The sequence below is a fragment of the Microcaecilia unicolor genome, chromosome 10, assembly GCF_901765095.1.
Source record: "Microcaecilia unicolor chromosome 10, aMicUni1.1, whole genome shotgun sequence".
NCBI classification, from domain to species: Eukaryota; Metazoa; Chordata; class Amphibia; order Gymnophiona; family Siphonopidae; genus Microcaecilia; species Microcaecilia unicolor.
This window is the reverse complement of record NC_044040.1, coordinates 28,061,838-28,078,772: the sequence shown is the minus strand read 5'-3', so window position 1 is coordinate 28,078,772 and position 16,935 is coordinate 28,061,838. Positions and strand designations below refer to the sequence as shown.

The 16,935-nt window shown below is 46.3% G+C and overlaps 1 protein-coding gene across 4 annotated transcripts in view; it reads left to right on the top strand.

Moving 5' to 3' along the window:
* The window catches only part of PHTF2 (putative homeodomain transcription factor 2), a 225,666-nt gene that overhangs the window by 22,366 nt on the left and 186,365 nt on the right, over positions 1-16,935 (top strand). The gene's annotated exons all lie outside the window — the stretch shown is intronic.

Below are 16,935 nucleotides of genomic sequence, written 5' to 3'. Positions count from 1 at the left end.
CGGCAAACCGGAGAAACTGATGATGATTCGGCCAAATTGGAATATGCAAATAAGCCTCTTTGATATCTAGGGAAGTAAGAAACTCCCCCGGCTGCACCGCCGCTATGACAGAGCGAAGAATCTCCATGCGAAAATGCCGCACTTGCAGAGCTCTGTTTACCCCCTTGAGGTCGAGCACCGGATAAAAGGACCCTCCTTTGTTTGGCACAACGAAATAGATGGAATAACGGCCAAGAAACCGCTGTGCCACCGGTACAGGCACCACGGCTCCTAAGCACCTTAGATTCTCCAAAGTCTCTCGGACTGCCATCATCTTTTGAAGTGACTTGCAAGGAGACTCCACGAAAAAATCCCTCAGAGGACGACAAAACTCTAGCTTGTAGCCATCTCGGATGACCTGTAGCACTCTTTTGAAGTAACCCTTGCCCATTCTCCCAAAACAAGGGACAGCCAACCCCCTATCAAGCCTGGGAGATGGTCCAAGGCCCCATCATTGGGCACGAAAGGACTGCTGTTTCTGAGAAAAACGCGGCTTAGTAAAAGCAACAGCCCTGCCAGGGCGATAACGCCTTGCATCCCGAAACCGGGCCCGAGCAGACCCTGCACGGGAAACCGACTTGGACTTATCCTCAAACAACCGCCGGCCTTTAGAATCACCCAGATCCTTAATCTTGTCCAACTCCTCACTAAACAGCAACTTGCCCTTGAACGGCAAATGAGCCAGACGAGACTTAGACGCCATGTCCGCCGACCAATGATGAAGCCATAACCAACAGCGAGCAGTCACCGACAGGGAGATTTCCTTTGCGGATGCCCTAAGAATGTCATACAGCAAATCCACCAAGTAAGCTAGGCCAGATTCAATAGAAGGCAAGGCCGCCACCAGCTCCTCCGAGGAAGTCACTTTCTGGACCCAGGAAAGGCACGCCCGAGCCGCATAGGACCCGCAGACTGACGCAAGCATAACGCTGCCACTTCAAAAGATATCTTTAAAGCAGATTCCAACTTCCGATCCTACGTATCCTTAAGAGCCCTGCCTCCTTCAACAGGCAACGTAGTCCCCTAGTTACCGCCGTAATCAAAGAATCAATCGTGGGAAGGCGCAAAGACTCCCACTCCACTTCTGGTGATTTTGTCTCAGGGAACGGTGGCTTCTTACCCTATTTAGGGAGTGCTTTGGTACATCCCACCAGTTTCTAGATTCATTTGCTGCAGAGGCTAAGGAAGGTAAAATTATGCCTTACCTGATAATTTTCTTTCCTTTAGTCGCAACAGATGAATCCAGGATCCCTCCTTGGTTTTCAGCCGTGTTGTGAATTTCTGCTCGGTTTGTAGCCGGGTTCTTTATTGTACCTTTTAAGTCTTTTTGAGGCACAGTTGGTATAACAAAAAAAAAAAAAAGATTCCTTACATTTTGCCAAAGGTCGTCACGCTAGAGTCAACTGCTGGGCTGCGGTTATGGGTTTGCGAGGAAGGTTTACAGTTGTTTGTTTTTCCTTATGCTTTGTGATGAGACTTACACTAATTGATGGGGGAGCTAGCTATCAGGAATCACTGCCTTCAATTTAGTTTTCTGTATCTCCACCTGCTGGTAGATGGATACAACCCACCGGTTTCTGGATTCATCTGCTGCGACTAAAGGAAAGAAAATTATTTGGTAAGGCATAATTTTACCTTAGTATATTTGTTTAAAATAATAAGCAAAAACTAATTTGAAGATGTTCCTACTTCATAAAGATAATCTAAAAAAAAATATGCACAGTCATTAATCTGCAGGGGCTAGTGCGAAATAGTTTCTGAGCTAGCTCAAATATCCATTATTACAACATCAGAGAAAATGCAGTGGTTCAAGGCCCTAGAACGTCTGGGAAAACACACATTTTTGGGTCACTAGTGAGACCCCATCTTGAGTATTATGTTCTGTTCTGGTGGTTTTATCTTCATGAGGACGTTGAGAAACAGAGAAATGCTGTTTTACAGAGCGTGGTAGATAGCTGAAGTAACCTACCAGCAGAAGTAATGACAGTCAAAATGACAGAATGCTAAATATCTCGGCAACAGAAACAGAGCAGAGAAGTAAGTGCAGGGTTGGACGGAACAGGCATAAGAGATGAGGGATGAGGCTTGAGTATGAGATATGAGTCCAGAAGAGGTGCTGTGAGAGGACTTCCAGAGAGCTCTTCACTGGTAAGAATTTGCTGGGAAATTGTTTTTAAACTTGGGGAAAGGTAGAATTAAATAGGTAACCTCAGGGACTTTGTTGTAGCAAAGGAGCTTAAGGAGTAGCTTTTCTCAGCATATAAGTCTCTGTTACAGTTCCAAAGGCATTTAAGGGTGCTATTTTACAGTTACTATAATATCAGTATAAAGCACAGCTAATAGGCACAGGAAGCCTCAGTTTAGACATTAATTCACTCCCACCCACTCCAGATCTGATCTCTGATTTATAGACGCTTGAACCAATTAGGAGGCTACAGATTTAACTTTTGGCATCTCTATCAGCCAGTAATTAGCTCTTTAGAAATACAGTCTACTTAGATCCATAGAAGGGGACCTACTAATAACAAATAATAATAATAATAATACAAACTAAATATTAGCATAGCCTAGCATATAACTAGCAATCTTAGGGGACTTTAGTTTACACATTCCCACTCCATTAGCAACTTAATTAAGAAATCACCAATAATAAGATGCAGGCAACAGTCCAGCAGCGATATGGGGGCTGTCCAGTCTTTTGCATTGAGTGTTGCATGTTTGATTTATCTCCCGGTTGTTGAAAATGTGTTTGTGTACTCAATGCAAAGAGCTCCTAGCACTCGAGGAATGGGTCTGATCTCTGGAGCCTAGAATAGCAGACCTTGAGGAGCTGAGGTAGATAGAGAGGTTTGTAGAGGAGGCCTACAGGGACATAGTAGAGAAGTCCCACCTCCAGTCAGGCAACCTCTGTGCTGCCATGGAGGAGAAAGGTCTCCTGAAGGGAGAGATCACTGTGGAGAGACAGGAAGTGATCCTGTAGCCAGGACCTACCCTCCAGGGGATGCAGTATCCTCTTGCATCGAGGATGTGTCTTCAGGTGCTTCTGAAAGGTTAGGACAGGGAAAGGTTAGGACAGCCTTTGAAATTGGAGGGTTGATCATTAGACATGTAGATAGCAGGATGGCTGGTGGACATGAGGATTGCTTGGTCACTTGCCTTCCTGGTGCGAAGGTGGTGGACCTTGTGCACCACTTAGAAAAGATTTTAGACAGTGCTGGGGAGGAGCCTGCTGTCTTGGTATATATGGGTACCAGTGACATAGTAAAATGTGGGAGGGAGGTTCTTGAAGCCAAATTTAGGCTCTTAGGTAGAAAACTGAAATTCAGAACCTCCAGGGTAGTATTTTCAGAAGTGCTTTGCATTTTGTGTGCAGGACCCAAGAGACGGGCAGAGCTCTGGAGTCCCAATGAGTGGATGAGGCAATAGTGCAGGGAGGAGGGTTTTAGATTTGTTAGGAACTTGGCAACATTCTGGGGAAAGGGGAGCCTATTCCGGAAAGATGGTCTCCATCTTAACCAGGGTGGAACAAGGCTGCTGGCATCAACATTTAAAAAGAGATAGAGCAGCTTTTAAACTAGAAACTGGGGGAAGGCCGACAGATTTTAAAGATTGCAAATGGTCCCATTTAGAATACTGTGTGCATTTCTGGAGACCATACCAAAAAAAAAGATATAAACAAGATGGTCCAGAGGACGGCTACAAAATTGGTCAGTGTTCTGTGTCATAAAACATATAGAGGCATATTTTCAAAGCACTTAGCCTTCCAAAGTTCCATAGGTTTCTGTGGAACTTTGGAAGGCTAAGTGCTTTGAAAATATGCCTCATAGGGAGGGACAGGCTTATAGACCTCAACATGTATACTCTGGAAGAAAGGCTGGAGAGAGGGGATATGATAGGGTTGTTTAAATAGTTTTGTGGCAGGAGGTGAGCCTTTTTCAAATGGAGAACTCAGGAATGAGCGTGCATAGGATGAAGTTAAGAGGTAATAGGTTCAGGAGTAATCTAAGAAAATATTCTTTCACGGAAAGGGTAGTGATGCGTGGAATAGCCTCCTGGTGGAGGTCATAGAGACAAGGATTGTCTGAATTTAAGAAAGCATGGGACAGGTATGTGGAATCTCTTAGGGAAAGGAGGAGTTAGTGGTTATTGACGATGAGCAGACTGGATGGGCCATTTGGCCCTTATCTGCCTTCATGTTTCTATGTCTTTGGAATTTAACAAAATCTAGGAGTCTGTGCTGATAAAAATCAGCTTTACTATGGACTTTCAAAAAATATAATAGGCTCATTAAAAAGCACATAAGCAATAGTAAAGATTGTTATAGTCATGATTTTAAAAAGTGTCAGAACTAACCTGGTCCCTTTTACCATACCATTTACATAAACATAAGTCTACTTCATAGAACTGTAACCAAATCCGGTGATTTTATAAATAATGATATAATGAGCACCTTCTTATATAATGCTTAATTATAACTTGTTCAGGAAATACTCCTGTCTAATATGATAGGCTTTCAAACCATTAAGTGATGACATAAATAAGATAAGCATGGGCTTAAACAGTTCCTGTTTGTGAGTCCTTTGACAAAGGTCAAAGAAACTTGAGTGGAAATCCATGCTTATTATAAAAGCATTAATAAAGGCTGTTTACATAACATATCAGGTGCATTTCACTAGAGTAATAATGTCTATTATGGAAGGTAGGTAGGTCTGTCCTTCCTTACAGATGGGTTCACACATAAAAAGATAGAGAGGAGGAGGAGAACCCTAGAACAGGAAGCAGTTGGGTTGTAGGCCTGTGGTAGAAAAGTCATCTTCACAGGGATCCTTACTCCTGCTACACACACGAAACAGAAGAAAACTTATGGCAGCTCAGGTGTGTTGGTGGGGAGCTGAGCTCTGCTGGCTGAATATCCGAGAGCTACTGTGGCAGATGAACAGTAGAGATGAACAGGCTGGTGGGGCCCAGTCCCAGCCAGCTGAAGAGCAGGCAGCTCACAAAGTTTTGGAAAATCTGGCTGATGCAAGGGAGGTGAGAGAGATATGCTCTCAGCAGTAAGAATATCACATTTAATGTGAATTGGGTAAAGTGATTCAGAGTGGATTTGAGCTATGTGGGCTCCCTGATGGTGTCTCAGGGAGCCTAGTTAGGTCCTTCTGAATGAAAGACTCCACGTTAGATGTGGAGGAGAAATTGGCGCATTTCTGGTCATTTAGGAAGGAAGAGCTCCTTAGCCCAGTGCTTTGCCAATCTTTTTGTGGCTGTGATCCTATGATTGCAGCAAAATAAAATTCTATGACCCCCCCCCCCCCCCCCCCGGGAGGTGCAGAATAATGGTTCACCTATGGAGAGCCCACAAAGGTCATGATCCCAAACTTAGGTTTGCAACCCATTTGGGGAGCTGTTCCTTAGCTTCATTGATGCCATCAGGGAGGCATTGCAGCTGTCTTCTGTCTCTGTCCCAAAGCTAGATGAAGGGGACCCACTCCTGAAGGTCTTGGCAAGGATCTCCAAGAATTCCATTTCCTTGGTGTATGTTTTATTTGGTAGTACTCCTCTAGGGCTCATTTTACAAAGGTTCAAGCTGCTACTTTTGCCAAGTTGCAGTCAATTTCCATTGAGGAGATCTGCAGGTCTGCGACTTGGTTGTATTCTTACACTTTTCAAGGCATTGTTGCGTGGATGTTTTCACTATGGGATATGCTGCTTTTGGTGCCTTGTTGCTTTCTGCAGGAATTATCGTGTCTGCATTTTTACATCCTGCTCCTGGAAGTCTTTGGATTGATCTGTGGGACCAAATGGAAGGACACTATATGGTAGAGCTCTGTCATGCTCTCTAACTTGACCTGCTGGTAGATAAGCATAACACACAAGTCTCTGGATTGATCTGTTGGGACTAAAGGAAATAAAATTAGCAGTTAAGAACTAATTTTTCCTTTCCGTATGGATCACGCTCAGTTCAGCCTGCCCTTTAAAAAAAATGCAAGTTTGTTTGCATGTGCACACATATACAAAAGTGGGGCACTCCCAAGCTTGCTGACATGTTAGTTTCTTCCCCCCCCCCCCTTTTTTGACCCATAGTTAAGCCATAGCCAGAGATTCTTTGGAAAATCACAATGGATTTCCTGTAACATGTTTCCTGTCAACCCCCCCCCCCCCCCATCTGTCATATCCTCAACCTCTCTCTCTCTACTGCAACTGTCCCTGACACCTTCATGCATGCTGTAGTCACACCTCTGCTCAAAAAACCATCACTTGACCCTACCTGTCCCTCCAACTATCGCCCCATTTCCCTCCTACCCTTCTTCTCCAAGATACTTGAACGCGCCGTTCACAGCCGTTGCCTTGATTTTCTCTCCTTTCATGCCATCCTCAATCCGCTTCAATCCGGCTTTCGCCCCCTACACTCAACAGAAACGGCACTATCTAAAGTCTGCAATGACCTGTTCCTTGCCAAATCCAAAGGTCACTACATCCTCATCCTCCTTGACTTATCTGCCGCTTTTGATACTGTTAATCACAATTTACTTCTTGCCACACTGTCCTCTTTTGGGTTCCAGGGCTCTGTCCTCTCCTGGTTCTCCTCTTATCTCTCCCACCGCACCTTCAGAGTACATTCTCATGGCTCTTCCTCCACCCCTATCCCGCTCTCTGTTGGAGTTCCTCAAGGATCTGTCCTTGGACCCCTTCTTTTTTCAATCTACACCTCTTCCCTGGGCTCGCTGATCTCATCTCATGGTTTCCAGTACCATCTTTATGCTGATGACACCCAGCTTTACCTCTTCACACCTGACATCACTGTGGAAACCCAGGCCAAAGTATTGGCCTGCTTGTCCGACATTGCTGCCTGGATGTCCAACCGCCACCTGAAGCTGAACATGGCCAAGACCGAGCTTATTGTCTTCCCATCTAAACCCACTTCTCCTCTCCCTCCACTCTCTATCTCAGTTGACAACACCCGCAACCTTGGAGTCATCTTCGACTCCTCCCTCTCCTTCTCTGCGCATATCCAGCAGATATCCAAGACCTGTCGCTTCTTCCTCTACAACATTAGCAAAATTCGCCCTTTCCTCTCTGAGCACACCACCCAATCTCTCATCCACTCATTACCTCTCGCCTTGACTACTACAACCTACTTCTCACTGGCCTCCCACTTTGCCACCTATCCCCTCTTCAGTCCGTTCAGAACTCTGCTGCACATCTTATCTTCCGCCTGGACCGATATACTCACATCATCCCTCTCCTCAAATCACTTCACTGGCTTCCGATCAGGTACCGCATACAGTTCAAGCTTCTCCTCCTAACCTACAAATGCACTCGTTCTGCAGCCCCCCTTACCTCTCTACCCTCATCTCCCCTTACTTTCCTACCTGTAACCTCTGCTCTCAAGACAAATCCCTCCTATCAGTACCCTTCTCCACCACCGCCAACTCCAGGCTCCGCCCTTTCTGCCTCGCCTCACCCCATGCTTGGAATAAACTCCCTGAGCCCACACGCCAGGCTCCTTCCCTGCCCATCTTCAAATCCATGCACAAAGCCCATCTCTTCAATGTCGTCTTTGGCACCTAACCACTATTCAAGAAACCTAGACTACCCCAACTTTTCATTTCGTCCTTTAGATTGTAAGCTCCTTTGAGCAGGGACTGCCCTCGTTTATTAAATTGTACAGCGCTGCGTAACCCTAGTAGCGTGCTATAGAAATGTCAAGTAGTAGTAGTAGTAGTATTCAAGAATTGAATGGGCATCCAGAGGTCAAACTGCATGTTCAGTAAGAGTAACATATAGTAACATAGTAGATGACGGCAGAAAAAGACCTGCACGGTCCATCCAGTCTGCCCAACAAGACAAACTCATATGTGCTATTTTTTGTGTATGTCTTACCTTGATTTGTAACTGTCATTTTCAGGGCACAGACTGTACAAGTCTGCCCAGCACTATCCCCGCCTCCCACCACCGGCTCTGCCACCCAATCTCGGCTAAGCTCCTGAGGATCCATTTCTTCTGAACAGGATTCCTTAATGTTTATCCCACGCATGTTTGAATTCCATTACCGTTTTCCTCTCCACCACCTCCCGCGGGAGGGCATTCCAAGCATCCACCACTCTCTCCGTAAAAAAATACTTCCTGACATTTTTTTTGAGCCTGCCCCCCTTCAATCTCATTTCATGTCCTCTCGTTCTACCATCTTCCCGTCTCCGGAAAAGGTTCGTTTGCGGATGAATACCTTTCAAATATTTGAACGTCTGTATCATATCACCCCTGTTTCTCCTTTCCTCCAGGGTATACATGAATACCTCTCTAGAATTTTCCAGAGAAAAGATCTGCCCACCTGCGGGGATGATATCTTGCTGTTCTTGGAGAACACCTGTTAGGTGAACAACTATGTTGTACTTGCAAGCATAGGCACCCCATATAAAAGGCTTGAGGAATGTCCTCCACAAGTTAAAAAAACCAGCAACAGCTTGCAGCACACATAAAACAATAGGTACTAGAGCCCACCACAGCAACCAGCAACTTAAGCAACCTCAGAACCTTCCTCTATGCATCGATTGGTGTCCCCTCTGACTCACTCTGGGCACTGTCCCAAGCTGTTGGCATCAGAACCACTCCAGATACCAGCATCTTTCTCTGCCTGTCCCTGTGGACTGATGAGCCTTCAAACTTGCCTTAATCACTATCAGTAGCGGTATCGCAGTAGTTAAAATGTGCTGCCTCGGGGCCTTGGCATTCTCTGTGACTAGTCCTGCCCATGTAGAAACAGGAAGTTGCACCAGAGAAGGTGGGATGCATCACAGGGAAGACTAAGGCCCTGGGCAGCCTATTTTGATTGCTGTGGTGCTGCTACTAGTGGCAATCAAGGCACATTTGAAGGGCTGTCAGACTATAGGGAGAGATACTAGAACTGCAGGGGGTGGTGGTAGAGGGAATGGTAGAGACACTGGATCTACTGGATGGAGGGAGGGAGAGGTGCTACTCTGCAGGAATGGGGGTGGGGGGAACAGACTGGAAGAGGTGTGAGAAACAGGAACGGGGATATATACTGGTCCAGTGGATGGATGGGGACGGGGTACTAGAGAGAGAGAGCAAGAGAAATCAGATTGGGGGAGGGAGAGATGCTGGATGTAAGACAGTAGGAGAGACACGACCTAGGAGGGAAGAGATACTGGACTGTGAGGGGGGAGAGAGGGAAAGATACTGGCCCAGGTTGGGGGATGTGGGAGGAAGGAAAGAAATGCTGGGCATGGAAGGGACAGGGACACACAGGGGCAATACTGATCAGAGAGGGAGGGACATAAAGAGAGAAATGCAGGACAAGGCAAGATAGGGACACAGAGGAGAGATGCTGATTATGGTGGAAAGATAGGACCACTGAGAGGGCAGATGCTGAATGTAGAGAGATGATGGGGATATAGACACAGAGTAAAGATGGATGGTGGACATGGAGAGAGAAGAAATGTCAAATGGACAGGAGACCCTGCAAAGACCAGAAAAATAGAGAAAAGCAGAAAAGAGACACGGGGACCAAAGTGAATAGAAAAATAAAATACTCAGACAACAAAGATATAAAGTATTTTATTCTTAATTTATTAATTGCAATATGTCAGCTTTTGGACGCGCACATCTCTGATATTTCGCATTTCAGTTTCTGTTTCTCTGTTTGCTGTGTCTCGCTTTGCTATATGTGCAGAGTCTGACTTCTTGAGGTTTTGAATTCAAGTTTTTTGCCTTCATATTTCTATTACTGATCAGGTCCCTTGTTTCATATTTGTTGAGGGTCTATCTGTGTTTTATGTGTGTGACTAAGGTACAGTATTCTGCTAGCATATAGTGTCTGTGTAGAGATCTTGCTGCAGTCATGTTCATTTTGTGTGTGTGTGTGTGGGGGGGAGGGGGTTCCCCACTAGGGGGTGTATTGGTGATTTAGGCCCTGGTGTAATGTTTACAGTGCTGCCTTTTCACACATAAGTACCTGCATATAATAAATGTAAACTGCTTTGATTGTACCACAGAAAGATGGTATATCAAATCCATGATCCTTTACCCTTTATCCAGGTGTTGCTCTTTGATTCCTATTATGGAATGGAGTGTTGTTTTATGTACAAGTTTCTGTATATTGTTTTGCAGTGGAGGGATTGTGTTTTGGCCTTACTTAGGTGACCTCAAAACTTTAATTTCCTTAGCGTCAGCAACAGATGAATCCAGGTACTTGTGAGTTGTGTCCATCTACCAACAGGTATGAGGGCCGCTACACTGGGACACAAACAGTGCCATTGTCAGTGCCCTGGGGTGAGTTTTTTTGTTTTTAATTTCTTACCTTTGTGTTGCGTCTCACGTTCTTTTCACAGGAGGTGCAGTGATAGTTATTTTCCCAGTGGGGATGCAAGTTTCCAGAGATTTCCCACGGTAATGTCGGTATAGGCCTTTCTGGTGTTTTTCCCATGTGTAGGACGAGCGTCTCTTGGAGCTAGCAGTGCTTCGGCATTCATTTTGCTACTGTGTGGGCCTATTTTTCCCACCTCTCTCTTGGTCACCATGCAGCTCTGGGTCCTTTCCCGGAAGGGGTTCATTGGCAAGGGGGTTTTCCCCTAGGTTTAGATGACGGACCTCTGTTTCACCTTTAAAAAAAAAACCCACACGTCGAGACACTACTTTTCTGTTATGGTGTTCACCTCGTGGTTCACTGAAGGGACTGGGGAGGTCGAGCTCAGCTGCAGGAGCTCTGGGCCGTTTTTGGTGCTGCCTTCTATACAGCTGCAAGGAACCTGGGGGACGGCTTTCTCTTTTTTAGGGCCGCTGACTTCTGTCGCTGCAAAGCATGGTATTTCTTCCTTGGAATTACCTGGGTGCCTTTCTTCTGCCCCTTCTCTGAGGCAACTCAGGGTTTTTTAGTATGGGTCATGCAGATGTTTTTGAGGCTCCAGAGGTCCACGATTTTCCGGGGATTCTCAGCACTGGGGCACCGGGTCCCTGTTTCCTTCTCGTTGTCAGGACATGCATACCCTGGCAGAACGGTGCTTTTGCATAGAGGAGTTGCCTATGCTTAGCGCAGTACGCTGGGTTTGTTTCCTCTGGCAGTCCCACGTGGATTTGGGCCAGTCCCAGGAGGCACTCTGAGCCTGTTCAAACTAGGTACACCACTGTGATTGCAGCTGGAGCATGGTGGTTCAAACAGGTGGCTGGCCTTTACCTGCGGTTGCGAGTTCCCATCTATCCTGGGCATGTTTCCTTCCCTTTCCTTTCTGAGTGGCCTGGGCCATCAGGTTTTTGCATGCCTTGCATATCAGCCACTTCACTACTGGGCTAAGGTTTTGCCTGATTGCATGTGCCTGGCAGCTTTGTGCTGTGGACCTCTACACCGGCTCTAGCTATGTCCTTTTCCGTTCTTGTTTCTACCTTTTCTGTTTCTGTGGGAGCCTCTAATGGGGCTATGCCGTGATTCTGTATGATTCTATGGTCACTGTGCCCCTTTTCCCATTTTGGGAGTGGTGAGCTGCTTAGTGAGGTCCACGACTTGCTGGTTCATGTTCCTCTGCAGCTTGCCATCAGTAGTGCACTGTGATGCCAGCAGCCAGTTTTTGTTGCACCATCTAGCTGTAGCCTTCACCCACACTAGTTTTCTCCAATGTGCAGTCATACCAGCCAGCTCTAGTACTCCGCTGCTCCGGCCACTTCCTGGTGCTCTCGTCCAGCAGATCTCTCTGGCTTGGTACCCACTTCAGCTTTCCATTGCCTAGGTCTCTTTTAGCAAGCTCCCTCTGCGGGGAAAGCTTTGGTTTGAAGTGGGTATCAAGAGATTGTTTTAAGGCCTCTGGAGTGGTGAAGGAGTGCACGTCTTCAAGTTCCTGTTGTTTTTCTGGATCATCAGGCCTGTTGTGGAGTCCAGTGCAACTGACCAGGCACTCCCCTTTCACGGTTTCTGCTTCCACAAGGGTGAACCACTGTTTTTGCAGTCAGGTAGGCTTTGGCTTCCATCTCCAGAGCTGCCAAAAGCGTTCTATGCCTCTTGATGAGGGGTCTCGGGTTTCTGATTAGCAGATCATTTCCAGGTTCCTTGTGCAGTAGCCCATTTATGACCTCAGTCCAATGGGCCTAGGTCATGCTGCAGCAGAGTTAAAAGTTGGAGTTCTTTCCTATTCCGGCGTGGATTTGCTATTTGGGTCTCCCTGTGACCTACAGTCCAGGTTTTAGGAGGTTCAGGCCGCCCGACGGCTGCTTATTTGTTTTGGCACAGTTGAAATTCTCCATGGTCTTTGGGGGCAGTGTCTGGTTTTGTATTCGCTGTGTAGTTCCATAGAAACGTTTTTCTTCCTCCTACCCATGGAGTTGTCAAGAGTCTGCATTTATTTTTGGGGACCATTGCAGTCTGGAATGGTTGATCTAGCAGGAGGGTTTCTTACTTTCTATGGCTCTCATGGGCCATGCTTTCCTGTTGCTATTTCCCGTTCCCACAGTAGATTCTGTGGTTGTTTTCCTTGGGGACTGTTTTCAGTTGTGGCCAGGTCGCTCTGGCTTTCCATGTCGACGAGGCCATTCTTTTTGTTGTTCAGTCTCGGTCATGATAGTAGCCTTCCTTCGCAAGAGCAGTTTGCAAGTTCTTCCAGGCCTTGCGATTGGCTGGTCTCAGTCTCTGCTGGTATGGGAATATGCCTGTTAAAAAAAAAAAAAAAAATCTGATCTTCTTCAGTGCTTTAGGATTGATATTCCCTTTCACCATCAATCAGTTGTTCCCCCACTTTCTGGGTATATTGTTGAGTGATAGGCGGTATAGCCTTCTGGCAGACTTATTCCTATTGTGCTTCTGCTCAGGAGTTGCACCCAGGTCGGGTGCTCCTTTCCCTCCCAGGTCCTGAAGTCTGGGAGGGATTTCCAGGTCTGCGTGCTTGGGCCTGTGTTTGGGGGGTTTTCCAGGTACCAGTTTTCTCAGATCCCTTCGGTGGTTATTTCTCCACTGTGGAGTCTGCAAGTGTCACCTTGAGTATCTCATCTTCTTTAGTCCTTTCGATTGGGCTTCCATTTCTCCAAGATTTGGTTGTTTCTACCAAGCTCTTGGGGAGCTTTTTGGCAATAGGCTTCGGTTGCTCTCCTGCTCCAGCCTTTGTCCCACCTCAGGTACTACTTCCTCGCTCTTCACCTAGACTCTGGGGGTATTTTTGGGTTGTGGACCCAACAACCTCTATTAGCAATTCTTCCTTGAACCTGTGTCACATCAGGCCGCTGCGGTGCTTCCTGTTCAGCTATTGAAAGCTATCTCTTTTAGGACTGCGAGTCATCCTCTGCCACTTCTACTGGATCTGCGCAGCCTTCTGCTGACAATTTAGTTGTCCTTGCTTTTTGAAGACTGTGCTGCGCAGCTCATGTAAACGGGAATGCCTCATTTGGGGTCTCAGGGATTTCGATCCCTTGTATGTCTTTGGATATCTTTCCATCCATTGATTTATTTACTTCTCTGCTCAGTAGCTGCAGCTTCTACAGCGGCTGATTGGCCTCCCATTTTGGGGCACGTGGGTGTTTGAGGAGAACTTCGCAATAGTTCTGCTGTATGTTTGTTCTAGGGACAAGTTAAGTAAGCTTTCAGTTCAGGATGACTTTGTTGTTCAGGGCTCCTGGTTCCCACCAAATTTTTGGATTTTCTGCTCTCATCAGGTCTAGATATACAGTGGTGGAAATAAGTATTTGATCCCTTGCTGATTTTGTAAGTTTGCCCACTGACAAAGACATGAGCAGCCCATAATTGAAGGGTAGGTTATTGGTAACAGTGAGAGATAGCACATCACAAATTAAATCCGGAAAATCACATTGTGGAAAGTATATGAATTTATTTGCATTCTGCAGAGGGAAATAAGTATTTAATCCCTCTGGCAAACAAGACCTAATACTTGGTGGCAAAACCCTTGTTGGCAAGCACAGCGGTCAGACGTCTTCTGTAGTTGATGATGAGGTTTGCACACATGTCAGGAGGAATTTTGGTCCACTCCTCTTTGCAGATCATCTCTAAATCATTAAGAGTTCTGGGCTGTCGCTTGGCAACTCGCAGCTTCAGCTCCCTCCATAAGTTTTCAATGGGATTAAGGTCTGGTGACTGGCTAGGCCACTCCATGACCCTAATGTGCTTCTTCCTGAGCCACTCCTTTGTTGCCTTGGCTGTATGTTTTGGGTCATTGTCGTGCTGGAAGACCCAGCCACGACCCATTTTTAAGGCCCTGGCGGAGGGAAGGAGGTTGTCACTCAGAATTGTACGGTACATGGCCCCATCCATTCTCCCATTGATGCGGTGAAGTAGTCCTGTGCCCTTAGCAGAGAAACACCCCCAAAACATAACATTTCCACCTCCATGCTTGACAGTGGGGACGGTGTTCTTTGGGTCATAGGCAGCATTTCTCTTCCTCCAAACACGGCGAGTTGAGTTCATGCCAAAGAGCTCAATTTTTGTCTCATCTGACCACAGCACCTTCTCCCAATCACTCTCGGCATCATCCAGGTGTTCACTGGCAAACTTCAGACGGGCCGTCACATGTGCCTTCCGGAGCAGGGGGACCTTGCGGGCACTGCAGGATTGCAATCCGTTATGTCGTAATGTGTTACCAATGGTTTTCGTGGTGACAGTGGTCCCAGCTGCCTTGAGATCATTGACAAGTTCCCCCCTTGTAGTTGTAGGCTGATTTCTAACCTTCCTCATGATCAAGGATACCCCACGAGGTGAGATTTTGCGTGGAGCCCCAGATCTTTGTCGATTGACAGTCATTTTGTACTTCTTCCATTTTCTTACTATGGCACCAACAGTTGTCTCCTTCTCGCCCAGCGTCTTACTGATGGTTTTGTAGCCCATTCCAGCCTTGTGCAGGTGTATGATCTTGTCCCTGACATCCTTAGACAGCTCCTTGCTCTTGGCCATTTTGTAGAGGTTAGAGTCTGACTGATTCACTGAGTCTGTGGACAGGTGTCTTTCATACAGGTGACCATTGCCGACAGCTGTCTGTCATGCAGGTAACGAGTTGATTTGGAGCATCTACCTGGTCTGTAGGGGCCAGATCTCTTACTGGTTGGTGGGGGATCAAATACTTATTTCCCTCTGCAGAATGCAAATAAATTCATATACTTTCCACAATGTGATTTTCCGGATTTAATTTGTGATGTGCTATCTCTCACTGTTACCAATAACCTACCCTTCAATTATGGGCTGCTCATGTCTTTGTCAGTGGGCAAACTTACAAAATCAGCAAGGGATCAAATACTTATTTCCACCACTGTATGCTGGATTTCTATTGAAGGAGGACGGTGTGCTCAGTCCCTTCCTTAGTCCTCAAGGGATTTCTGATTTTCTTCCCTTGTTCCCTTTTTTTCCAACTGGTGGGATGTTTTCTTTTTTGGAAGTTTCCTTTGCCTTTCATAGGTCTGTTTCTCTAGCTGGGAAATCTACTTCTAGCCATGTTCCTCGCTAGATCAGGAAGGCTATGGCATCTGCGTTTTCCTAATGGGTATTTCACACCTGGCTGTCTTCCAGGGGGTCTTCTAACTGTGGCATCATACCTTCCTGGGCTTACACTCGTCTTTTCTCTTGGGCGTACAGAGGGTGAGCATCTGCATGTCCTCCAAGCATTCCTTCTCCAGTCCCTTTCAGTTCAGGGTCTCCGCGTGAGTGACTACATCTTTGGTAGGATCAGGGCTTTCTGTGGGTTCTTCAAATTCCCGCCCTATTTAAGAACTGCTTTGCTACATCCCACAAGTACCTGGATTCATCTGCTGCTGACGCTAAGGAATGAAAAATTGTTTCTTACCTGATAATTTTCTTTCCTTTAGTCGCAGCAGATGAATCCAGGGCTCCACCCTATTTTTCTGGCAATAGTGCTTGGTGTCTTCTATTCCTTGTCTCCATAGCGCTGTTTTGTTTAATTTTTAGGTGGTGTGTTGGACTTAACTTTACCTGTTTACAGTTCTGGATTTTCCCTGTGGAGGGAGGAGAAATGTTATAATGCTGTTTCCTAATGCCTTGTTTTGAGAAATACTGATTGGCCAGGGAGCATTCCGTCCCATAAGGCAATGCAGTTCAGCACTCTCTATCTCCACCTGCTGGTAGATGGACACAACCCATAAGTACCTGGATTCATATTCTGCGACTAAAGGAAAGAAAATCATCAGGTAAGAAACATAATTTTTCGATAATTTTAGTTTGTCATAACACCAGACAGGGTTTTAGAAAAATTTCCAGGATTTCATGTGCGTTGATATGATTGTGTGTGATCAGATTTAAATTATGAGACACTACCTCTTGAGGGATCTTTAGATACTGTTGAATGTTTCATTTATGTGTATGCGATTTTAGTATCGGTAAGTGCTTGAAATATTTAAGTTGAAAATATATAACATGCACTTGGCTAAGTTGTACTGTGGGCAGATTGCCTTTTATGAGAACTAAATGTATGCAACAGAGCATTGGGATGTGAGATGTTGCATCTCATTCTTTGGGGTAGGCCACCCTGGTCATCTTTGCAGTCCGGTCTGCAGGGCTCTGCTCTACCTGTGCCAACTGCAGGCATGGCTCAGCCCCAAGAGCTTCACCTTCATCGTATTGCTATGCTAGTTGCCTTCTTGGCTCAGTTTCAGCAGTGCATGCTCCTTGTATTCTCCAGCTTCAGCTTCTGGAGTAACAGTGTCTGTAGCTTTGGCTCCCTGCTTGGCACAGTATCTACAGCGCCAGCTCCTGGAATGGCGCAGCTGCATGGCACAGCCTCTGCAGCATCAGCTCCCTGCGTGTCACAGCTTCTGCAGCACGGGCTTCTGTCTTGGCACAGCCTGTACACACATGGGTTCCTGGCTTGGCACAGCCACTGCAGCATGGGCTTCTGTGTTGGCGCACTGGCACTCTGCAGCCCTTAGATTCAGTGGCACCAGATCTCT